The sequence below is a fragment of the Miniopterus natalensis genome, chromosome X (genome assembly GCF_054644295.1).
Source record: "Miniopterus natalensis isolate mMinNat1 chromosome X, mMinNat1.hap1, whole genome shotgun sequence".
NCBI lineage: Eukaryota > Metazoa > Chordata > Mammalia > Chiroptera > Miniopteridae > Miniopterus > Miniopterus natalensis.
Window position 1 is genome coordinate 89,033,447 of NC_142103.1, and position 7,446 is coordinate 89,040,892.

The following is a 7,446-nucleotide window of genomic DNA, read 5'->3' on the forward strand; positions in this document are numbered from 1 at the left end:
CCAGGGGAGGAAAGGTCATCCTGGGGGGGAGGTCACACCTACAATTGTCTTTCGCTCGGCACCCAGGGCTTTCCACCCTGGTGATCTTCTGTACCTGGCCCATCTTCCTTGCTCTGCTCAGGTCTGTCTAACTGCCTACCACAGTCCTATCGCTTGTACATCTGTATATGAGTATTACTTACCTTTGTGTTTCTCATAATGCCTAGCTGTACTTTGTACATAGATTTGTAAAAAAATATGTTTATTGATTTCAGAGAGAGGAAGAGACAGGGAGAAATAGAAACATCTATGATGAGTCATCGATCGGGTGCCTGCCACACGCCCCCTGCTGGGGATCGAGCCTGAAACCAGGGCATGTGCCCTGACCGGGAATCAAATAGTGATCTCCTGGATCCTAGGTTGATGCTCAACCACTGAGCAACACCAGCCAGGCGCACATAGCTCTTGATTCATATATCATTATATTCCTTAACATATTGACTTGGAAACCTTCCCACAAAGAAAAAAAGTTGACTTGTATGAATCAGACCAAATAAAGCATTCAGGGGCTTTTGACCTAAGGGCTTTTTGTTGTCATTCATTCAAGATGGGTGCTGAATATGCTTTTGATTCTTTTTGTTTTAGTAAAGTGAATTTTTGGCACAGACTGAGATACGTTTATTTGTGGAAACCACCAAAAATATATCTTAACAAGTGTTTGCATTTCAGTAGTTGCTCTTCATGACGGAAAAAAAGAACAAATACACAACAAAGCTTATACAGAAAAGCACTGCAAAGGAAAATATCAGGAACTCAATAATTCTCTGTAGTATTTTTCTAAAGATCTTGGTCCTTTCTCAATTAATGTAAATTTATTGGCAAAGACCAAAAATACATCCTTTAGGGAATTCAAATTGCTAAATGTTAACTTCTTTTCCAAAAGAAATCTTTGAAAACACTCCCATTTCTAATAAGTCATTTCCTCATTATCATAGGTGGGAAAAATTATAGCATAATTTCTAATAATCAGAGGTGGATATGTATCATATTAGTAAGGTGGTACAAACATAACTGAAGTACAATAAGTCTTCACTTAACGTCACTGATAGAGTCCGTGACTTTAAGCAAAACAACATGTAACAAAAACAATTTTACCAAAGGTTAATTGATATAAATAAGGGTTACATTCTTATGGCATCTCATGAACATTATAACCAAATGGCATCAAATGAGACCATGTTATTCAAGATCTGCTGTAAAAGTTTTCCCTGTGCTAAATAAAAAACAGTCCTTCACATTTTGACAAATAGTTATTAAGTACTTACTCTGTGCCAGGTATCACTCTAGGCTCTGAAATTTATGACCAAAACTACTTGTTTGTTTGTTGGGGGAGACAGACAATAAACAGATAAATGAAAAGTACATTATAGCATGTCAGGTAGTGACAGTGTTATGGAGAAACATGAAGCAGAGTAAAGGAGAGTGAAGAATGGGTGAAAATGTGGTGGTTGGTCAAGGAAGGCTTCTCTGAGGATGTTGCATTTGAGCAGAGAAGTGAACAAAGAGAGAGTATGGTCAGGGCTATATAGGAAGAAAGCATGTTCTAGATGGATGGGATGAAATCCTGGGCAGGCTGTCAGTGTGGCTCGCAAGCCTTGAGTGAGGGGAATCTTAGGCAGTGTGGTAAGTGAGGTAGCCAGGATTCGGTGCCCTCGAAGGAGATCTATGCTTGGAATACAGCGCACATGGGTATGCATCGAATTAAGAAAAGTTTAAAGCAGACCTTAAACTTCTGGTGATACTATTAATCCAAGGTGGTGAGTGGAATCTTTGTTGCATTACCAGCCTCCTTTCTGCTGAGCTTTCCAAGCATTGCTTTGGGACTTGAGGCGGGCAGCTTCTGAACGTGGCTCCCCATGGCCCGTGCTTCCTGGTATTCACGCTCTTGTGTAATCTTCTCCCCTTGAGTGCAGCCTGGACCTAGTAACATGAATTTAACAAGAAGAATATGGTGAAAGTCATGGAATGTCATTTCTGCAACTACGTTCCAAGACTGTGACTTGTTTTGCTACTAGCATGCCTCCTCTTGCCGGTGTTCTCTTGTACTTTCACTTGCTTGCTGTGATGAAATTAGATGCCATATTGTGAAATGCTCTACGGGAGAGGCCCATGTGGCAAGGAACCAAGGGAGGCCCCTGGCCTACAGCTCCATGAGGAGCTGAGGCCTCAGTCCAAGAGTCCACGAGGAACTGAATACCATCTACACGGGTGAGCTAGGAAGCAGATCATTTCCAGGTGGGCCTTGAGGTGACTTCAGTCTTGTGGGAGACCCAGGGCTAGAAGACCCAGCTAAACCATGTCTGGATTCCTGACCCATCAAAACTGTGAGATAGTAAATAGTTTTCTTAAGCCACTAATTTTGCCCTGAGCCTCACAAATTATAAAGGCCTGAGAAATCTCTCCAAATATATGTATATTTATTATTTTCTTAGAAATTGCATACATATAGTTATGCTAATATGTTATATATAATATAATATAATATAATATAATAATATAATATAATATAATATAATATATAATATAATGCAGCCACAAATTTAGATATTACAAAAGAATGAAGTAGAAAATAAACATTACTTTGAAGGACATTGGCTTAGCTGACACCTACTTAACCTTTCAGCTCTCAACTCGATTCACTTCTCTGCAAGTCTTCCTTCTTCCAACCAGGTCAGTTTCTCTTTTATACACCTGTGATTCTTTTTTGCCCCGAACACTTATCTCAACTTGTGATTATGATTATACATTAATTGTCATAATTATTTCATTAATTTCTGTCTCTGTCCCAAGATTGAAAGTCGCACAGTTGCAGGGACCACCTGCACTTTTTGTCGTAATTATATTCCCAGAGAGGGACACAATATCTGGCATAGAATTAGAACTCAGTTTGTGGAGTGAGAGGAGAAATGACTCCCATGGCCTTCTTTTCTCTTTTCTCATATCTGAGTCTCCAGTTGTCAAGCTGGGAGGCCAAATCTTCCATGGGGATTCTGGTGACTCATTTAGCACATTTGGGTTCTTCCTCCGGTGTCCACTCTGTCACTTCATGCTGACTGCTGACTGTGAGATTCCTCATGTTACTTCCACTGGAATCCTTGGGTGTTGATGCTTGGCCTGAATTGCACTGTGAACCCTAATGTGAATGGGTCAGAGTGGAGGCCATTCCCACTGCCTAAGTCAACTTCTCTTAGTTCCAGTCTTACTGGAGCTACCTTTTCATCTATTCGGGCTCCACTTATAACTTTTCAGCATGCTATATGGAAAGTCACACTGTTATTACACTACTTCACAGGGTTCCCATGAGAATTAAATGATAGAATGCACATAAAACACCTTAGAAACTGTGAAACGTTATTCAAATATTTTTATTTTCTTTGTAGTATGAAGAGATTTTCTTCTTTGAGAAACAAATACAATACAATGATTAAGAAATAGGTTGTTGGAAGTTTTCACAATTCATTGTTGTTAAAAATAACTGATAAAGGAATAGGCCGACTAGCTTGTACAAGCTATCCAGCAAAGAAGCGATTTTTCTTCTGAGCCAGATGAAAGTAAATCAAGGTTTACTGATTCAGCTGTTGCTACTAGACATTGTCTGTTTGGCATGGATTAAGTGTCAGCTGCTAAATCCAGCACATTTAGCTCCAGATCCCTCATGAAAGACACTTGGGTGAAACCCAATCTTCTGTTTCAAAATTGATTAAATTAAAAACTTATTTTAATTAATTTTCTAAGATTTAGAGATTAAATCTAGAAACAAGTTTGAAATACAGTGTACTAAGATGGAAGACTGCAATGCATAGTGTATGAAGCAATAGTTTTGAGAGTCAGGGATTCTCAGAGTTTAGTATAAACAGGACTCACTCAGAGATCTTGTTAAAACTCAGATTGTTGGGCCCTAGCCCCAGCGAATTTGACTCACTGGGCTTGAGGTCCAGCCTCTGAATCTGCCTTTATAATCAGCTGTCATGTGATACCAATGTTGCTCGTCTGTGACCCACACATTGAGTAGCCCAGTATGACATATGCAAATTGGGCAGCCTTATAAGCCAATTTCAGTTCTCTGAAGATGTTCCTTCTAACCAAGAACAAAAAAACATGTCCAAAAAGATATTCGAAATACTTCTAGTTTATGGTAATCTTCTATATGGAACTAAGCAACACATGGCATGCCAAAGGAAAAAGTAAAATAAGCAGCAATAGGAAATATTTGGTTTTCTATAGTAATAAGACAATCTAGAGATAAAAGTAATATCCTATTTCTTTGCCAGACAAAATCTTAAATGTGAGTAAAATGGTTTGTAGGATTAAGTGAAGAACATCACCCCACTTTAAACTCTTAGGGTTGGAATTTACAGTTGGATAACATCTAATCCTGTTCCATTAATTGATAGACAGTGATAGGGGAACTGTGTCCACTAGAGATGAATGGCACAAGGTCATATAGATAATTAAAGGCAGGGCCAAGATTGTGACCTAAGCTTCCTGGCTGTGAGTACAGTATGCTTTCCCATCCAAGAATTCTCTTTCCTATCGGAAAAGAGCAGGTTACACATCTGGCTGGAGCCTTTTCTTGGTATCATCAATGGCAAAGATTATATTGATTTGTGAAAAGCCTCCTAGCCACTTTAAAAAACATTCTGGCAGTTCTTCAAATGATTAAATGTAGAGTTACCATATGACTCAAAAATATCATTCTTAGATTTGTACATACCCCAAAACAATGAAAACATATGCCCATACAAATTAAGGGAAAGCCATCCCAAGTTCATGGATTGGAAGAGTTAATATTGTTAAAATGTCCATATTATTCAATATAATCTACAGATTCAATGCAATCCCTATCAAAATTCCAATGGATAGAGGATAGTCTTTTCAATAAATGGTGTTGGGAAAGTTGGATATCTACATGCAAAAATAAAAAAGACTCTCATCTTACATCATACACATAAATTAATTCAAAATGAATTAAAGACTTAGATGTAAAACCTGAAACCATAAAACTCCTAAAAGAAAACAGGGCAAAAGCTTCTTGACAGTGGTCTTGGCAATGATTTCTTGGATATACACAGGCAATAAAAGCAACAACAACAAAAACAACACCTAAAAATCTTTTGCACAGCAAAGCGAAAAATGAACAAAATGAAAGGGTAACTATGTATCTGAAAAAGGGTTAACTAACAAAAAATATGTAAGGAACTCCTACAACTCGATAGCAAAAAAAGAAATCCTGGATTAAAAAATAGGCAAAGATTAACTATTGTTTTTCATCTGCATGCAATTCCCAGGCACAGTGGTAAAGCCCACGAAGGGTTCAGTGTTATTTGAGAAAAGCAGTGTTATTTGCTTCAACTAAGAGGAGAATGCACAAATAAACATTTAATTTGCTATTGCAACACTCCTAGAATTTTCCTTAATCTGGCTCTTTGTTATTCATCTTCCTTAGCTCTTCCAACTCATGTCAATTTTTCCATCACTCTCACACTCTGAAATCTTTGCTTCTGTTTGATTATATTGTCTGTTATCCTAGTCCAGCAGTAAGCAATACAGATGTTTTCAAAAAACACATGACCCACTCGGGAATCTCCTGTAATAATCACACACATTGATTTAATTGAAACAATCAAATCAAAATTTGATGGTTTTAAGTTGGTAAAATTGGACAAATTACCTACTTTTTAAAGAAACCAATCTAATAAGCCACACCAATGATTCTAACATTTTATAATTCTGCCCTAGAGAAAAACTCATATTATGATAGCCAAAAAGTAATGGCTTCACATTAACAGATTCTGGTTGGACATAACAATGAACAAACATTTGGGTAAGGAGAGGGAGCAATAACCCCATTTTCATTTACTTATTTATTTATTTCAATATATCTTTATTGATTTCAGAGAGAGGAAGGGAGAGGGAGAGAGAGAGAACCATCAATGATGAGAGTCATTGATCAGCTGCCTCCTGCGCGCCCCCTGCTGGGGATGGAGCCAAAACCCGGGCCTGTGCCCTGGCCGGAAATCGAACCCCGATCGCCTGGATCCTAGGTCGATGCTCAACCGCTGAGCCACACCCGGCCGGGCTAACCCCATTTTTATATTTAGTAACTTTAAATACTTATCTAGTAATGTCAGAAGCTTGGTGACAGACATTAGGGAATGATGGCCCCATTTCTTTTGAACTGTTATTTGTGTCAAGTAAGCATTAATGGGCCAAGAAAAGAGGGATCAATAACATATTTACATATGTTACATATTCTATTCTATATATATAATTTTTCATGGTGTTACTTTAAACATTTGTCATAGAAATAAAGCAGTTGAGGCTAATTTTGCTTTGATGATTGATAAAATGGAAATAGATACTAAACGCCAACCCTCAAATAAGACTTGATTTTTCCATCATCTTTATTACCCTTAGCAGTACTGATAAGATTAAAAATAGTGATTTAACAAATGCTTAAACTGGAGCCCAACCCTGAAATGGTATAGGAATGTGAATAAAGAATATGCCTTTTAGAATATGCCTTTTATGCTTATTAGATTGTTTACTTAAATCTTTAGCCCTTTCCTTTTTCCATGCAAGTTTGCTGTCTTCTAGTTAATTTTATAGGTTTTATTAATACACCACTGTCACCTAGCTCTTTTTCTTTTCTTTTCAGGTTTTAAAACTTTGTATTTGCATATTAAAAAATTGTGCATTCCAATAATTAAAATCACGTTAACAACAACAAAAAGGCCCTCGGATTAAACTGCATTTCACAGCCTGCAGGACGCCTTGGACCAGCTTGGTTTCTACTCTCAGTTTCACTGTCGTCCCACCCAGCTCGCTCCACCAACATGCAAGCTCTTTCCCTTCCCTGCCGGCCGCCCAGGCCGGAGGGAGAGGCAGGTGGGCCTCCGTTGTCAGTAGTTCTCTGATGTGAAAAGGGGCAGCTCGGTCACTTCCACTGATCCAAGCTCTTTGCATCTGACAAAGTTAAACAGCTAAAAGAAGTAAAATAAAAAGGCAGTGCTTGTGGAAGGCACAGGGCACGCTGGCAGTGCTGCCTCATTACCATTCGCCTGCTTGCTTCTCCTGGTCAATCGTCCCTTTGGAAGGCAGTGGATTTTTCTCTTGCGTTTCTGTCGCCTTCAATTATGATTTATCGAATTTCTCAATCTCAGCCATATCGGGTTTGTCAGACACGGTTGCAGAGGAAGCCGAGCGAGCTGCACGAACGAGGGAGAGAAAAATCTGCTCAGAGACTGCTGCGAAATGCCTCTTTTCTAAATGGTTCATGAGACCAGCTAAAATCAAATAAAACAATGGGCAGATGTTCTTTAGCCCTCAAACCTTATCATTAATTGTTAGATTTTTACATGTAGCACGAGATAAAAAAGAATAATAAAGCCACATTCATAATAAATG

At 38.4% G+C, this 7,446-nt stretch overlaps 1 pseudogene across 1 annotated transcript; it reads right to left on the reverse strand.

Annotated features, from left to right (window-relative positions):
* Positions 1-1,916: 1,916 nt before the first annotated feature.
* Positions 1,917-7,206, reverse strand: LOC148090612 (thymosin beta-4-like; annotated as a pseudogene). Its single transcript, XR_015713699.1, has 2 exons — positions 7,094-7,206; positions 1,917-1,959 (listed from the first exon to the last, which is right to left on the reverse strand). The product of XR_015713699.1 is annotated as a thymosin beta-4-like (transcript).
* Positions 7,207-7,446: the final 240 nt, after the last annotated feature.